Genomic DNA, 16655 nt, shown 5'->3' on the forward strand with positions numbered 1-16655 from the left:
CTCTGGTCTCCATCTTCACAGTCTGGAACATGTCCTGGTCAGTCTCTCTGGTCTCCATCTTCACAGACTGGAGTTTGCTCTCAACCTCGTCCTCTGCATCTGATGACTGATAATATGGGTTATTTTCAACAGCTTATTGGTTATTATCAACAGCTTGTAGAAAAAGATGAGCTTGGACTCAGAGGATCAAAGTTGATGAGCAGTTGCGTAGTTTTATTTAGCTTCCATCATTGTTACAGTCAAGGAAGGAGACAGTCAGGTCAAAACTTGAGATGTTGTCCGTTGATCGAAACGTGGAGAATCTCGCGGCTGTCTGTCTGGCGACCAGCAGCTTGTAGCCTGCTCATATACTGTTTAGATCTAATCTAATAACCTGCATAATACAATAGTATGCATACATGGGATCTAATAACCTATGGAATGATCTCGTGGCTGTTGCACATGCCTAGTCACATGTAGAAGTGGGACACACACATTATGTTCTATGTAACATGTAGCTTGTAAAATATCCTATATTCCCCCCTTTGTGGCACCCTAGTGTCACAACGAAACGGGGGAGCGTACCTAAACACAATACAACGATATGATCAGGACCAATGACAATGATAATAACAAAACAAGTATATGATAATCATCAATCACATAGACATATATAGAGCCTATGTAAACGGACTCCACACCGCCGTCAGGTCCCCCTCAAGAAGGAAAGACAAGCAGAAAGATTAGGCACACACAACAGAGGCCAAATGCATACAGGGTGAATGCTCACATTCAATGCATGTAGCCCCTCTTCGTTGTTAACACATCAAATACAGCCATACAGTTTAACTATACCAACTGGGCTGTAGTACAGTGCTTGTCAAATAAAATACACAATCGGCAATCACCTTAACACACTACAGCCATCAAGAAATGGCCGATCTACAAGCTTCTCCAAGGCCACTTAAGCAAAAACGGGCCAAGGAAGGACGTTCCACCAGGTGGAAAACAGTCATATCTTTTTACATGTTACACAGCATTACGGGCTGTAAATAGCCAATATGATTACCTCAATTGTGTTTCAATTTGAAAGCGCCGCACAAACAAATCAAATCACAATAGTAGAATCACAATAGTAGAAATACGAGGCACAATATCACAACAAGGCATATAGGTGTTGTAATTAGTGTGGCCAAGGCATATACACTTAACGTAAACAAGTGGTGTAATAAATGTGATTAATCCATATATATATCAAAAGAATCCCTATCACCCATGTCAACCTTGTCGTCATCATAATCTAGAATGCGTGTGGCCTCACTGTCTACCTCGCCAAGACGCACGGGTGGAGACAGGACGATGTGCTGCCCAACTGCCGCCCCCATTACACGTTTAACCATGGTCTGAAGCAGTGGGACCACACAGCATATCAATAATAAAAACAAAAATAACACCAGGCCTAGGATAAATCCGACCCTGACCAAGCTCGCCCTCCAAGAAGATGACAGAAGCCATCCCAACCAACTGGTATCCTCACCACCCTTAGTGTGACTGACATGTTCGTCTCTAAGTGTTTTCAACAGTTCAAGAGCCCCCGTGATGTTCCCCCCTTCTCCGGTGTGGATTGGAATTACAGTGCAGCAGTCGCTCCCTATTTTTGCGCAGGCCCCTTGTTCCTCCGCAAAAAGTATATCTAGGAGGAATCTATTTTGTAACGTCATTGTGGAAGTGGCATGCAGTTGTCCACTAAAGTACTCAAATGTAGTGATGGTAAAATTGATGAATCGTTGCTGATTATACCACAAAAAATTTATCCAACGACCGTTTGTTTCAGGATAAAAGAACGGATTAAATTGCAGCGTCGCCTCTGGCATAGCTCTATGCTCCCATGGAATATTCATCGGACCAAACGGGCCCATTTCCACCTTTCCATCAAGACTAGCGAATTTCAGGTCTTTCTCAGCACCTTTCTCACCCGTAACATCAGTTGATCTTTTAAGTCTTGTCGAATTCCCATGCAGTGTCAAAATTGACAATGGGCCTGTGAGCATAACAGGGGCACATACTCCAATCCAATTACGCTCTAGATAATCGTGAATTTGCTCACCCCCACAATACCAAAAAATGTCAGCTACTGAACGAGTCCCCCCTTGCAAGCTTGGCAGTGGGAACCCATGACGTATAACCGTTCCATTGTCAGCCTTGCGTGCATGAACATGAGCGTTATGTGCGATCACTTCCGTACATCGCATGGGAAGATCCGTCCTATTGTTACAGGCACGTCCTTCCGTGTAATCTGAGCACTGCAAATCATTCTGATTTGGACCAGCTACAAGACATAGTGGGAACACAATTCCCTCAGGAATGTTTACAAATGGCGGCACAAATGCATTGCCACTTAGAGTGAGCAACTCAAAGTCCTTACATCTACTGGATTTGTACAGGTCCACACTTGCTTCGGTCTGTCGCATGAATGACAGAATGCATTGAATATAGCATTTCTCCTTTACTGCTGTTTGCAAATCTTCAACACATTGATTCGGTTCAAAAGGTAAAGGTTGAACCCAGGGTGTTCTATTAGCATTATAACACGTAATACAAGTTTCTGTAGTCACACGCTGAGCCGAGAATCGCATCCATTCATAAAACAAATTCTTTCGACCACGTGCTGTGACCTGCTTATTAGCAGACACAAAGGCTTGTACTGCAGTTTTGGCTGGTGCACCAATAACAGAACAAATACTATCACCCAAAAGTGTACAAATCAAAATCCACATCACACTCCAAACTCCCTTCATCTGGCCTAATTTATACTGTCTCATGATCTTCTGTATTCTTCACAGCTGATGTTGTCTCCACACTAGACTCCTCCCTCTGTTGTTCCCTTCACCTGAGGGCATGAGAACAGTCCCAATCAATTAAGTAGTAAATCTAACTGTATTCCTAAAGGTGTCAGGTCCATGGAGAAATGTACTCAAACGTAGCTGCTAGACCATTATTCTAATACAGTAAGTGTCCAGAACTGAATGTCTTGACCATCATGTCCAGCATGTACACTATATTTGGTTGTTTGCATCTGTTGGTCCCAGTTGCGCATAAACAATGTCTTAATGAGTGGGATGCAACAACAGAATATTACACTTGCGATAATCAGACTAAGTAATATGACTAATTCTATGTGGACCAAATAAGTGCTCCACTCAGTGACTTTAGTAGTTGACAGTTGTTTTGAAGTAGTTAAAGTGTTTGTTGTTGATGTAACTGATGCATGTGAGGGTGTTGTCGTTACCGTTGTGGGTGTGGTATTTGTTGTGACTATATACGATGTGTCTCCAGTAGTTATTAACAACACAGGGTCTGTATTCAACTGAGCACTTCCACTGAACCGTACTTCAGTAGTCATTTGATTTGGTTCAGATTCACCCGTAACTACTGTAGATTCAACCGTAACTACTGTACTAATTCTTTCAGTTAATTGTAGAGGTGTTCCAGGCCTACTAGTCCCCACTTCTAAAGGCACAGTTGGTATTAAGTCGATCTGCCTCAACTCGGCTTCAGTCATAGTTACAAGTGCTACTTCTACTTCCTCTGATATCACTGTTCTAAATGTTAGAGGTAGAGGTTCTATTGTTATATCAGTTAGAGGTTCTATTGTTAGAGGTTCTGTTGTTATATCATTTAGAGGTTCTGTTGTTATATCATTTAGAGGTTCTGTTGTTATATCATTTAGCTCTTCCGTCCCCCCTTCTGTGACGACAGTCACAGATGAGCTAAGAACAGAATCTGCATGTAGGGTTGTAAAAATGGAAAACGAAGCCACATCCAAGGGTTGTGGAAGGGTAGGATCAGGGGTTCGGGGAACGGAGTCCGATGCCTCCAAGGTGGGAGCCACAAACTGGACCTTCACCGTGGGCGGGGCTGGAATGGAACCAGAAGTTACAGTGTCCAGTATTGGACTCAAATCAGATACGTATAGCAAAGGTGGGAGGCCCGGCGCAGCCGTTAACGCAACCTCCACCATAAATGCTGGATCTGAGGTTGGAATAACCGGGCTGACCGAGCTGGAGGAGAACCAGATGGAATTAAACGAGACAAGATCGGATGTGGTCGGCAATGTCGGAGTCGTCGGCATTGCGATAGAAGTAGCGTCCGAGGCACCAGTAAGCAAAAGAGTCACCCAAAAAGGTGCGCACTCTCCCTTAGGCACATCCCCCATATTCATGCCCCGGACTACAGACACCAGCGTAAACCACGGACAAGTAGGCCGGTCGCTAACGCACGCATACTGTCCTTCATCGGTAGCTTCAATATCAGATATAGTCAAGGAACAATCCCCGTTGAGTTGGAAACGTGAATGTGGGCTCTGGACCCTGTCTGTCCGTGCCAGCGTTGAGCCTTTCGAATTAAGCCACACATTAAAGCCAGATGTAGTTCTATCTGGGCAGTTGCAAGGTAATACAACAGATCCTCCTACTACAGCCTTTATTCGTGAAATTGACTTGTGTGCACTACGTTTGCTCCGTATGCCACCTGTTTTTCCGGGCATAGACGTAAGCGGAGTGTAATGCAACGGCTCCCCTGCTCCCCTATGCAACATAATCTGCGAGTCGAGAAGGTCTGACTCTCGTTCTAACAGGTCTCGCTTCTCTGGCTGAGCTTGACGCTTCATCCTCATCCGAGCCTGCACTGGCTTGCCCAGATGCTGGTGCGTGTTGTAAGTCGAAGGTACTGTATCTTCCGCAAGGTTCGCTGTCTGAGGCATGGTCACCGGTATCATCTGGAACACCTGCATGATCAACACAAGTCTCAACAATATCATGGTCATCCTCATCTTCCTGAGACTCGTTCCCGGCACCCCGCTGCCCTTGTGGGCCAGTTCCCGTGCTCTCATTTTCCTGACCATGCGAAGGCGCTTCCGGCTCTCCTGCGACACCCTCCTCTGGTGTGCCATCAACCGGGGCCTTCACGCAATGGCTCAGATGGTACCACTTTGGAGAACCTTCCACTTGGATTGCAGTTCCTGACCTGCGAACTACCGTCCACGGTCCGTCGCGCCGCCAATTGTACCACTTGCGTCTAAAAACTTTAACAAACACCTTGTCGCCCGGATTCACAGTCCCCTTGGCGTCCTCAATGGCGTCCTCACCATCCGTCTTTGCCTGTTTCTGGATGACATAAGAAGATATGCTCTTATGAAGGGTTGATAGATACTTTACATACGCCTTCATCCCATCCTCCAGAACAGCCAGGCTTGGGCCCTTTCCACTCATGCGAAAGCAAGGTGAAGGCATAACTCTCCCTGTGAGCATTTCGTGTGGTGTCAACCCTATATCACGTATTTCGCTCGACCGACATGAGAGCAACGCCAGAGGCAACCCCTCAATCCAATTAATACCAGTGTGTTGGCAGATCTTCGAAATCTTGCCTTTCAGAGTTTGGTTGAAGCGTTCAACAGGAGACTGAGAAGTTGGGTGATAAACGCAGCCCAGACGCTGCTTGATTCCTAATTTCTGTAGGATTATTCGGACGACGCGATCAATGAACGAAGCGCCATTGTCCGAACTTATTGTGTCCGGAAAGCCAAAGCGCGTGAGGACATCGCGACACAAAAATTTGGCACATGACTGAGCATCCATTCTTTTCGTGGGACAAGCTTCAACCCAACGACTAAAGCGGTCCACACAGACCAGAAGATATCGTTTCCCTTCAATGCGTTGGATCATGTCACAATAATCGATGATCAGGTGCGACATTGGACCATGCGGTATAGGAATGTGACCTGGTAGTGTTGGCACAGCCTTCCTGATGTTGCTCTTCAGGCAAATTACACAACGTCCAATGACATGGTCGATGCGCTCAAGGAAGTATGGAGCCCAGAATCCATATTCTGTTGTAATCTTCCTGCGTACTTCCCGCCTGGAGACATGAGCTTGCCCATGTGCCTCCTGGATCAGCAAACGTAAAAGAGAGGGCGGGGCCACTATCAGGCCTTCATGATCCCTCCACAAGCCTGTGGAGTCTTTTGATGCGCCCCTGTTAATCCATAAATCTTTATCTGCCTGGTCGGCCTCCTCTTGCATGAGAATGACATCAGCCAAGCTGATCCGTTCTTCCATCTCAGCCTCATGCGTGACCAGGAGGACACCACCAGGACGGTTGGCTCCTGCTACGGCCTTCGCAGCCTCATCTGCAGCGTTGTTGCCACGGGTGATGCGTGAGGCATCAGATTTGTGAGCAGCACACTTAGCAATCGCTATCTTGGATGGTTCCATCATGGCCTGCAACAACTTCATGATCTGCGCATGATGTTGTATGGGCGATCCATCAGATTTCCTGAAGTCCCTTGCTTTCCAAATTGAGCCAAAGATATGGCACACAGAATAGGCATAAGAAGAATCAGTGTAGATTGTTGCTCGTCGGCCCGATGCCATAAGGCACGCCTCCGTCAAAGCCACCAACTCGGCAAGTTGGGCGGATGCCGGTTGAGGAATAACCTCAGCTTTCACAATCACAAACGTAGAGCCTTGTGCTTGTACGATTGCATAGCCGGCACACAAACTCTCCCCCACCCGGTAACACGACCCGTCCGTCCAGTATTCTACCTCAGGATCTGCTAGCGGGAGGGACTGTAGATCAGATCTTAGCTTTGAATATCTCTCTGAATCACGAAGGCAGTCATGTGCCCCCCCGTCTTCCTCGGTCGGCAACGTGTCAGCCGGGTTTACCGTGATACACCTGGTCAAAGTGATATCCTCCTGTTCCAACAGTCTGTGATAGTCTCTGATGCGTGAAGCAGTTAGCGTGTATTTGCCGTAGTTCAGAAGGTTTCGCAGACTGTGATGGGTTAGGATATTTAAAGAATATCCCATAGTTAGGGCAGAGCATTTCTGGTATAGGAGATATACTCCAGCCAATGACCTGTAGCAGGGTGGAAGGCCCAATTCAACATCGGAGTAGGCGATGGAGTAGTATGCTATCGGCTGAGGGTTCAGTCCACCACCCGTCTGTTGTGAGAGGACCCCACAGGCATGTTTACCTCCAATAGAGGAGGCAACGTACAACAGAAACGGCAACGCGTAATTGGGCAAAGTCAAGGCTGGAGCTTCCTGTAAGCGGAGCTTAAGGGTCTCAAAGGACAGATGTCCTGCGGGAGTCCACGTAAGGGCGCTGGTCAACTTGTCGGTGCCAGCATCCTTGATCATGGCCCTCAAAGGCTCCGTCAACTTTGTATAGTCCTCAAGCCATGGTGATGAATAGCCACAGACGCCAAGGAATTTCATCATGTCCCTGACGGTGTTTGGCTTTGGAGCTTTCCTGATGGCCTCTAAGTGTTCATCGGAGATACATCTGTGACCTTGGGTTATAGACTGACCCAAGTACACGACACGTTCCTGACAATACTGAAGCTTAGACTTCGCCACTTTGTGCCCTCGGGAGGCCAAAATCTGAAGTAATTTTGTACTGTCAGCATGGCAAAGTTCAAGAGAATTTGACGATAAGAGGATATCATCAGCATATTGAGTGACAGAAGAAGTAATGTGCATTCCGATGTCTGCCAGGTCGTCTTTAAGGATCTGGTTAAATATATGAGGGCTATGGCGGTAACCCTGAGGAAGTCTGGTGTATTGGTAAAACTGACCTTTGAACGGGAAACAGAAGAAGCCCCGACTCTCCTCACTCAATGGGCAAGAAAAGAAGGCTCCACGCAGGTCGATGACCGTAAACACCTTAGCTTCCGGAGGTATGCCAGCCAAAAGTACATGTGGGTCCGGAACTTCTGCAGGGAGGTCTTCAACTACCTGGTTGACCAGGCGCAGATCGTGACATAATCTGTACGAATTGTCAGGTTTTTTGACTGGCAGCAGTGGAGTGAGTGATTGGGGGTTCTGCGTTATCTGCAGGACCCCTGCTTCCAATAGGCCCTTAATCTGAGGTTCAATCCCTCGCATTGCCTCTTCCTTCAGAGGATACTGGGGTCTCCATGGTGGCTTGGCTCCTGGTCGAAGTTTTACTGTGACAGGTTGGGCCGACTTAATAAAGCCAATGTCTGTACTGCTCCGTGCCCACAAGTGTTGTGGCACTCGTTGAAACATGTCTTCCTTAAGGTCTTCTGCGAGTGGAGCGATTGGGTCGTTTGACAGCCTAATGACTTGCGGCTTTCCCGCACCCTGGGACGAGATCATAATCTTCATGAAATGTTTATCATCACTCACGCAGATAACCGTATTCTCTGCTACCTGGGTGAAGATGTGGCTTTCCGCTTCCAGCACCATCTCGCCCAAGTGCTGTTGCTCATGTCCCCCAGCAACAAATAGGGTCACATGGGGTATACTACTTTCAATCATATGGTGAGCAGAGAGATAGTTGTTCATATCTATCCTCATGGCAGCCCCCTGTGGTCCAATGATAATATATCGGGCTTCAAGGTGAACCTGTTCGGGTTGTTGTGCCAACCACGCATCAGGGTTTGCTGTAGCTGCATCTTTGAAATACTGCAACGTGCAGTGAGCGGGGTAATCTGGTGTCTTAGCATCGGTCAAGTTTGTAACTACAAATTTCTCCCACTGCTTTGCCGGACTCATCAGATCCTGGCTGAGATCCCCCAACCAGTAGACCAAAGGGACGTTCGTATCTGGTGACACAAGCAACTGTGTATAATCGTCGCTTGGTGTGTCTAGTATGCAGCCGTACGGTGTGCACCGTATGATGCAGTTTAGCTGGCAAAGAGAATCTCTACCAAGAAGTCCAATTGGCGAACGTTCCGAGACAAGGACAGGTACGCGAATGCTCCGTTGGTTATAGCATAACCGTACCGGTTCTGTGACCGGTAAGAGCTGCTTAACTCCCTCAAATCCTATTGTCCGCACAAAATGTGACGACAAACGGAGGTGTTTGGCATCTCGAGGCTGCAGAACGGTGTAATGGGAACCAGTGTCCACAAGTAAACTTACAGTGTGGTCGTTTATCGTTACTGGAACAGTTGGTCCATTTTGCAACCCCGACACCAACAGCTCACACCCCCTGATCAGATCATCCGGGCCCCTTCATAGTCCAGCAGGCCGCGGCCCCATATAAGGGTTGACCGGGCCCTGCTGGGGTTGCCATTGTATCATATTCTGGGAGTTACCCGTGGGACCGCCCCTCCTGCCGAAGTTGCCTCTACCCCCTCTGGGTTTAGAAAAGCAATCTCGCGCCATGTGGCCAATCTTACCACACGAGAAACACGTAACACTATTGTTTCTGGCAGGAGTGAATCCAGCCCTGTCACCTCGTCCAAAATTCCCACGTCCAGAGGCACTCCTTCCCCATAATTGTGGGCGAGGGGAATCCTCTGTCACCCCAGCTGACTGGGGTTCCGAAAGGACAACTGCCTGCATCTTCTCCTTGGTCTTCTTTCCATCCATAAGCTGCAAGTGAGTGAGTTTTCGAACTGCCTCAATATCTTGCTCACGCAATGATTTTTCCTTCGCCCTAACACTCTCGATATGGTGTGCCAAGTTGTCAGTGTACACGTTGCGAGTCATGGACTGTAGTCCAACAATTTCATCCAATTTACATCTGACCTGTCTAGGTAGTCCCTGCTGAATTTTCTCCCTTAATATGGCCTCTTCCATCTGATTGTCCTCCGGATTCTTCCCAACGATATCCTGCCATTGTTGATATGATCTGGCCACGTACGCGCGGGGGTTCTCATTGTCCCCCAAGGAATTGATTATGATACTATTCGGATGCATGTTAGTTTGATACATCTCCTGCAATACCTGGCCCAAACGCCCTCTGTATGCCGAAAAGAATTCCGCATCGAAAACAGCTGTATTGACATAATGTCCGAGGCCGGCCCTGTCAAAGACACGAGCCAAAGAAGATCGCCCGATTTGGGCCATAAGCAGGCGTTTGAAGTCTGCCATAGCTGGATTAATTCCAGTAAAAAGTTCATCCAATTTCGAAAGCCAAGCATGAGCACCCTCTGTAATAGAAGGCAACTTGGAGGTCCACGAATCCAGCTCTGATTGGGCGACTGGCTTGTAGTTTAATTCATTCCCGCGTATAATCACTGGAAGAGAAAGAGAAGGGCCAAGTACAGAATAGTGCCCGGAAGGAGCAGATTCCGAATTCTGCTTAGACCGCAACGGATAACGTTGGCCCATTTCCCCTTCTAGCTGGTCTTTGTCTGTTTGAAGTTCCTTTTCCTGTATCTCAACCATGCTTAACTCGTTCAACAGGGTTTTTTCCAGGTCCCCATTTTTCTCGTGTTCTTCTACTGAGTCTAAATCCTGTATGATCTGGCGTTTCATGCTGCTTACGCTACGTAAGTCTCGAGTTAATTTTTCCAAATCACTTGGAATATCTTTATAGCTTCTCGGGGTGGCGTTGACTGATGAAGTGCCTGGTTTAGTACCTGGTTTGCCTGGTTTCTGAGACCAGTCTGCCTCCTCATCGTCGCAACAGTCTGGCACAGTACTCACCTGTTTAGATGAAGCTTTAGAGCGTGTAAGTTTTCCACGCTGTTCAGCTTTTGCTAAAATATCTTTGATCTGGGAATCATAGCCTCCGACCCTATGATCCTCCTGTCGGTACCTCTCAGGAGTACCACCGGTTCCAGGCCTGTCTGGTAATGTTTCCAAAACCGTCTTGGCCCTGCCCTTCTCAAGGACTTTATTATGATCATCTCTTGTCTCATAATTACCCTCTGCAGTAAGAACAGGATAAATGCCAGTATTCTTATTATACGGAGGAGGAAACAGTGAGAAGGCTGTTTCAGTCAGCTCCTTTTCGCCAGGACGCGGTCTGTCCTGGGTTTTCAATTTTGCCTCAGCAGTTTTCTGAAAGGCTTTAATCGCGATAATCTCCTGTGTACGTTTTTTTACACGTTTCTTGCCAGTCTGGTTCATTTTATAAGTGTCAATCAAAAATTTTAAAGTTTTAATGACATCGAGGTCGAACGTTCCCTCGATCGGCCATGGCTGAAGTAACTGGGGCCAACGTTTATTCCATTTCTCAGAAAATGTACCAATATCTGAGATATGTTCATATCTTGATTGGACTTGCTCAACCGGCGTCGTTTGACTCATTATTGAATCTGGCGGAGATCCACTTCTGAATGACACGCTTAAGATGTGTGTGTGTGTTCCCTAGAAACTCAGTATTAGACTGCTGACCTATCACAGGACCCGAAAATGCCGACCTATATACACTACCTAAACTTGCCTAAGTCTTCACTCCCCACGACTGGCTTTTTAAACACCCGACAATTCCTGTTCTGGGCTGTTGTACTCAACTCAAACACAGTAACAGAAACTGAAGGTATACCATTGAACCTCAGGTATTGACCCTTGGCAAGGATATGTGTCCCGGAGGAATTTCACGCAGGAAACCTCACTTGGCCATGGTTGTTGGAGCAAAAATAACAAACAGCGTACTGTCTCTCCCGGTCAGTTTCAAAGTCCTGCAACTTTTAGTCATGCAATCAAACAGGGTCACACTCACACAGCGTCAAAGAGGATCTCGATTATAAATGTAAGCTGATAAAGATTTTTCTTTAAATACACAAAGGTACTGAACTCTATTACGTTACAAAGATTTATTAAGTTACTTCACTTATTGATAACTAAAATGCAAAGATAAGAAATTTATTAAGTTGCTTCATTTATGAAGTTACTAGAAGATGGCAGAAATATAGTGTTTCCAAAAGCATACTATAGGCTGCTTCTTCCCCTCTTTTTTTTAATTTTTTTTTTAGATAATTTATGTATTTATTATTATTATTATTATTATTATTAATTATTAATTGATGTACTGAGTAATTAATCAAGCAATGAACAATGTGATCAAATAAACAAACAATGAAGTAATCTGCCACTCAGGAAGACAATGAAACAGTGTTTCACTGGTCAATACATTAGGTCAAATGAATGCAGCCTAAACACCCCTCCCCGCTGGATAAAATGAGTGAGATACTGCTGAGAACCTGTTAATCTGCCCGATAGTTAATGACGTGTGTGTGAGGGCGTGTATAATCTTACACGAAAGTGCAGCAGACAGCAGGCAGTCAGCTGTATCCAGACGTCAGTCAGCTGTATTTAGACGTCAGCCAAGGGGGGGTGCGACCTCCAAGTGGGCTGTCCCTGAACCAGGTCTGCTTCCGAACCTATGAGAGCTCAGACACAGCGCAAAATAATGAGGTTACAATGAGATCAGCCTCACATGTCGTCATTCTAAAGTAACTCAATAAGAGAGAGAGAGAGCAGGGTGGGGTCCCTGCCGGAAACATATAATTAGTGGAACAAAGACAACAAACTTCATTAAGAGGTAGAGAGAGAAAGAGAGTGGGGGGGGGGGGGGGTGTCACTATGTGCTGAATCAGCTTCAGACCACACGTAACAGCCGCTCATACATTTTAACAGGAACTAAAGCCGGTTATAATCAATCCAGCAGGTATAAAGTTAGTGAATGAAAGCTGTCATATCCAATTCAGCGTTCATAATGTCAGTGAATGAAAGCCGTTATATCCGATTCAGCATTCATAATGTCGGTGAATGAGAGCTGTTATATCCAATTCAGCATCCACAATGTCAGTGAATCATACACAAAGCATAAAATGTTTCCCTAAAGTCATGTTTGTTCTCTGTGTTGGGAAAATCATGCAGTCATTAAAGATCTGCGAGATTCCCAAGACAGCAGATCTACAAGTCTGCAAAATCCCTCAAAAATAGCAGATGTACAAGTTAATGAGGCTGCACATCCACTATTCCCGAGTTACACAAAGCGTGTATTGTCTCTCCGCTCCCGTTCTCCCCTCCTCTTTTGGAGCAATAGGGAGAGACGGAGATACGAGGTTACAATAACGGACACACGGAGCACGGAGGAGAGGGTCTAGTAATCCCTTCACAAAAGTAATCTATACTCTATGTGCTGCACGTATGTGACTGCAGCCCTTGTTTTAGGTCGGAACACACTGCAATCATTGTTATTATTATTATAAATAGACCCGCTATCAGGGTACATCATTGACAATATCACTAAAACTTTTATATTCAATTTGAAACACACAAAACACATCACTCACAGAAAGCACGGCCGGCGCGCGTAACGGAGTGTACACTCATGAAATTCTATTCCACATTTCCAAACTATGATATCATTTAATATCAACCAGTACTTTAGTCATTAGAACCAAGAAGGCGTCCCTATTAACACTATACAGGCTCAAAGACTTGTCAGCATTCTCAGCATGTAATTACTAATTATTTATTAGTGATTTGGGACCGAAACTACAGCATTTTCTGCTAAAATGTCATGACCTAATTTAATTAAAACCCAAACAACAGCCCCTTTGTGCTGACATGCGAGTGCTCCTCTTCACTTCAAGTGCTGAATTATCAGAAGTATTTATTTCTCTGTCAGCAGTACTTATTTCACTCTTTCTTTTTATTTTTAAGTTGTCCAAACAGCAGTACCAGAGTACAGCATAAGAAGTATAGTGCACTTACTTCATGCATTTATCATCATGTACATGTATTCTTAAATGTGTCAGACTGCTCAGTTCAATTTATCCCTCCGTTACCCAAGTTCACAGTTCTAGGTGCGTTTAAATTGCAACGACAAAAATTTAAGCAGACCTTGCCTCGGGGGTGACAGTACTCGCAGCGCGGGATGCAGGGTGATCAATCCCTGTCGTCTCTTGCTGCCGGCACGTCTGGCTGCGGTCTGCTCTTCCGTCCAGATGTCATCAACGTGTGTTTGTCCCGTCGTCGCAAAAAGTGTCGATCGCTGGTTCGCCAAGATATGGGTTATTTTCAACAGCTTATTGGTTATTATCAACAGCTTGTAGAAAAAGATGAGCTCGGACTCAGAGGATCAAAGTTGATGAGCAGTTGCGTAGTTTTATTTAGCTTCCATCATTGTTACAGTCAAGGAAGGAGACAGTCAGGTCAAAACTTGAGATGTTGTCCGTTGATCGAAACGTGGAGAATCTCGCGGCTGTCTGTCTGGCGACCAGCAGCTTGTAGCCTGCTCATATACTGTTTAGATCTAATCTAATAACCTGCATAATACAATAGTATGCATACATGGGATCTAATAACCTATGGAATGATCTCGTGGCTGTTGCACATGCCTAGTCACATGTAGAAGTGGGACACACACATTATGTTCTATGTAACATGTAGCTTGTAAAATATCCTATAATAAGAAGACACCCACATTCTTTATCATCTCTGTCAGCGATGCAGTAACGAAGTGCATTTACTAGTCCTGTACTGATTGAAGTATTTTTGTGAGTAACGGTATCTGTACTTTGTATCTGTATTTTTTGTATATGTATGATGACTTTCACTATATTTAAACATAGGTAGAAATGGTTATAATAGCTGTCACTTTACCTTACCTTTACCCTGAACCAATGCACTTTTTAAAAAAATACAATAATGTACAGTACAGAGCCATTACATACTGGACTGTGCTCCCCCCACTTTTGAATTGAAATAAATTTGGTTTAAAAAAGATCTGTAAGGGTCCATTTGGTTTCATTTTACACTCTCAAGAGTTAAAGATCTATAAGGATCCATTTGGTTTCATTTTATACTCTCAAGAGTTAGAGATCTATAAGGGTCCATTTGGTTACCAACTCTTCCATCATTTAGCTGGGGACCACCTGGAACCTCCTCAAGGACCACGGTTGGTCCCCGCCACTGGTTGAGAACCACTGGTTTAGACTAATGAGAGATCCCATACCCATATATCTAACAATATTTTAAAGACAAATAGTGTACTTTTGTCAACATTTTAATACAGCAATGCATTGACTTAAAGAGACTTCAATACTTAAGTACTTTATTTAAACAACTTTTAAGTACACATTTGATACTCCAGTACTTTATCTTTCAAATACAAATTCGACACATCACTTTTTCAACTTGTAATATTTGAGGAGTATCTATACTTTGACTCTACGAGTGCTTTGTCCACCACTGTGCTCTGTCCATTTGTGTAAAGTACAGGTACTTAAGTACTGTACTTTTATACAGTTTTGAGGTATTTTTTTTACTTTCTTCAGTGTTTACAATTTTCAATACTTTTACTTCTACCCCACTACATCTCAGGAGTAAAATATTGTTATTTTACTCCACTACAATGATATGAAAACTTTAGTTACTAGTTACTTAGTAGAGTGACATGTTGGGACCTTATAGATTGGCTATTTCCGGGAGTTAGTTACAGTATAATTTAGAGCTAATAAGCTACAGCAGGGGTCTTCAATGTTTTTCAGGTCAAGATCCCCTTAGCTGAGAGAGAGATGAAGCAGGCACCCCCCACCCACTACATATTGTATGAAAATTGTGTTGCAGATGAAACCTTTTCATAGATTTCATAAATAGCTCCATGGACTTGTTTGACAGCACAGTCATTGGATTTATGTTAACGTGTATTAACCATCAATAACCATCAATCCTTAGTAAACGTGACCTTTCACTCTGTACTTAGTTTGCTCTTTTTCCCCTTAACACCAAACCTCTTTGCCGAAAATAGCTGATCTACAAGCTCATCTAACGCCTCGCAGGTCTGCCATTTCCGGCTAAAGTTCTCCTCAGAATGGGGATTTAGTCCGGGAGTCATGGGGCTTAACGTGGTTTCGTCGGTTAAAGTTTTTTTCTCAACTGATTCTTGCTGCTGGGGGTCCCCTCTTAAGGATTCAAGAGGGTGCCCGGTGAAATCCCTTGGGCATTTTTTATTATTAACCCCTTAATGCCCAAAACACAAAAAATTCACCCAAAATAGCGGCATATATATAATATTATATTCCCCCAATGCGAAATTTCGCATGGGGGGAGAGTGGCCACTTGTACCATCGGGTAGGTAGGGACCATGCCCAGGAAGAGGCACCTTCCTGGGGTAGCGATGGGGCGGCGGAGACCCCCAAAATCATGGTTCTCAAAAAAAAATCAAAAATCGCGCTGAGTGTTTGTATGGCCTCCAGAGGTCCGCGGGGACCCCCTGGCGGACCCCCGGCCGAAAATCTCAACTTTTTTCGGCTTGTTGATCTGCTCTTTTTCAGGCCAAAACGGGCGGTACCTCTCAGACCCTGGGTCGCCCGGCGCCGGCGGAGGGCTCGTTGGATCCGGGCCGGGGGTGCGCACGCGTCGGTGCCCCCCCCGGTCTCTGGGTGGCTGCCCGGGCAAACTGCGGCCGAAAAACCCGGGAAAATAAGTGAAAATCACACTGTGTTTGCAGGCCCCGTGAGGTCTGGGGCTCTGGCCTCTCCCCTGCGTGAAATTTCGCGTGGGGGGAAAGTGGCCACTGGTGCCAGCGGGTAGCTATGGACCATGCCCGGAACCGGGGCATGGTCCTGGGGCAGTGTTGGCGCCGCGAGAGGCCCCAAATCCTGGAGGATTCGGAAAAAAGCCAGGATTTCTTCAGAGTCCAGAGCTCCCAGGAAGCTCTGGGCTCACGGCCTCTCCCCTGCGTGAAATTTCGCGTGGGGGGAAAGTGGCCACTGGTGCCAGCGGGTAGCTATGGACCCTGCCCGGAACCGGGGCATGGTCCTGGGGCAGTGTCAGCGCCACGAGAGGCCCCAAATCCTGGAGGATTCGGAAAAAAGCCAGGATTTCTTCAGAGTCCAGAGCTCCCAGGAAGCTGTGGGCTCACGGCCTCTCCCCTGCGTGAAATTTCGCGTGGGG

This window comes from Gymnoscopelus braueri (genome assembly GCF_963280865.1).
Source record: "Gymnoscopelus braueri genome assembly, chromosome: 22".
NCBI classification, from domain to species: Eukaryota; Metazoa; Chordata; class Actinopteri; order Myctophiformes; family Myctophidae; genus Gymnoscopelus; species Gymnoscopelus braueri.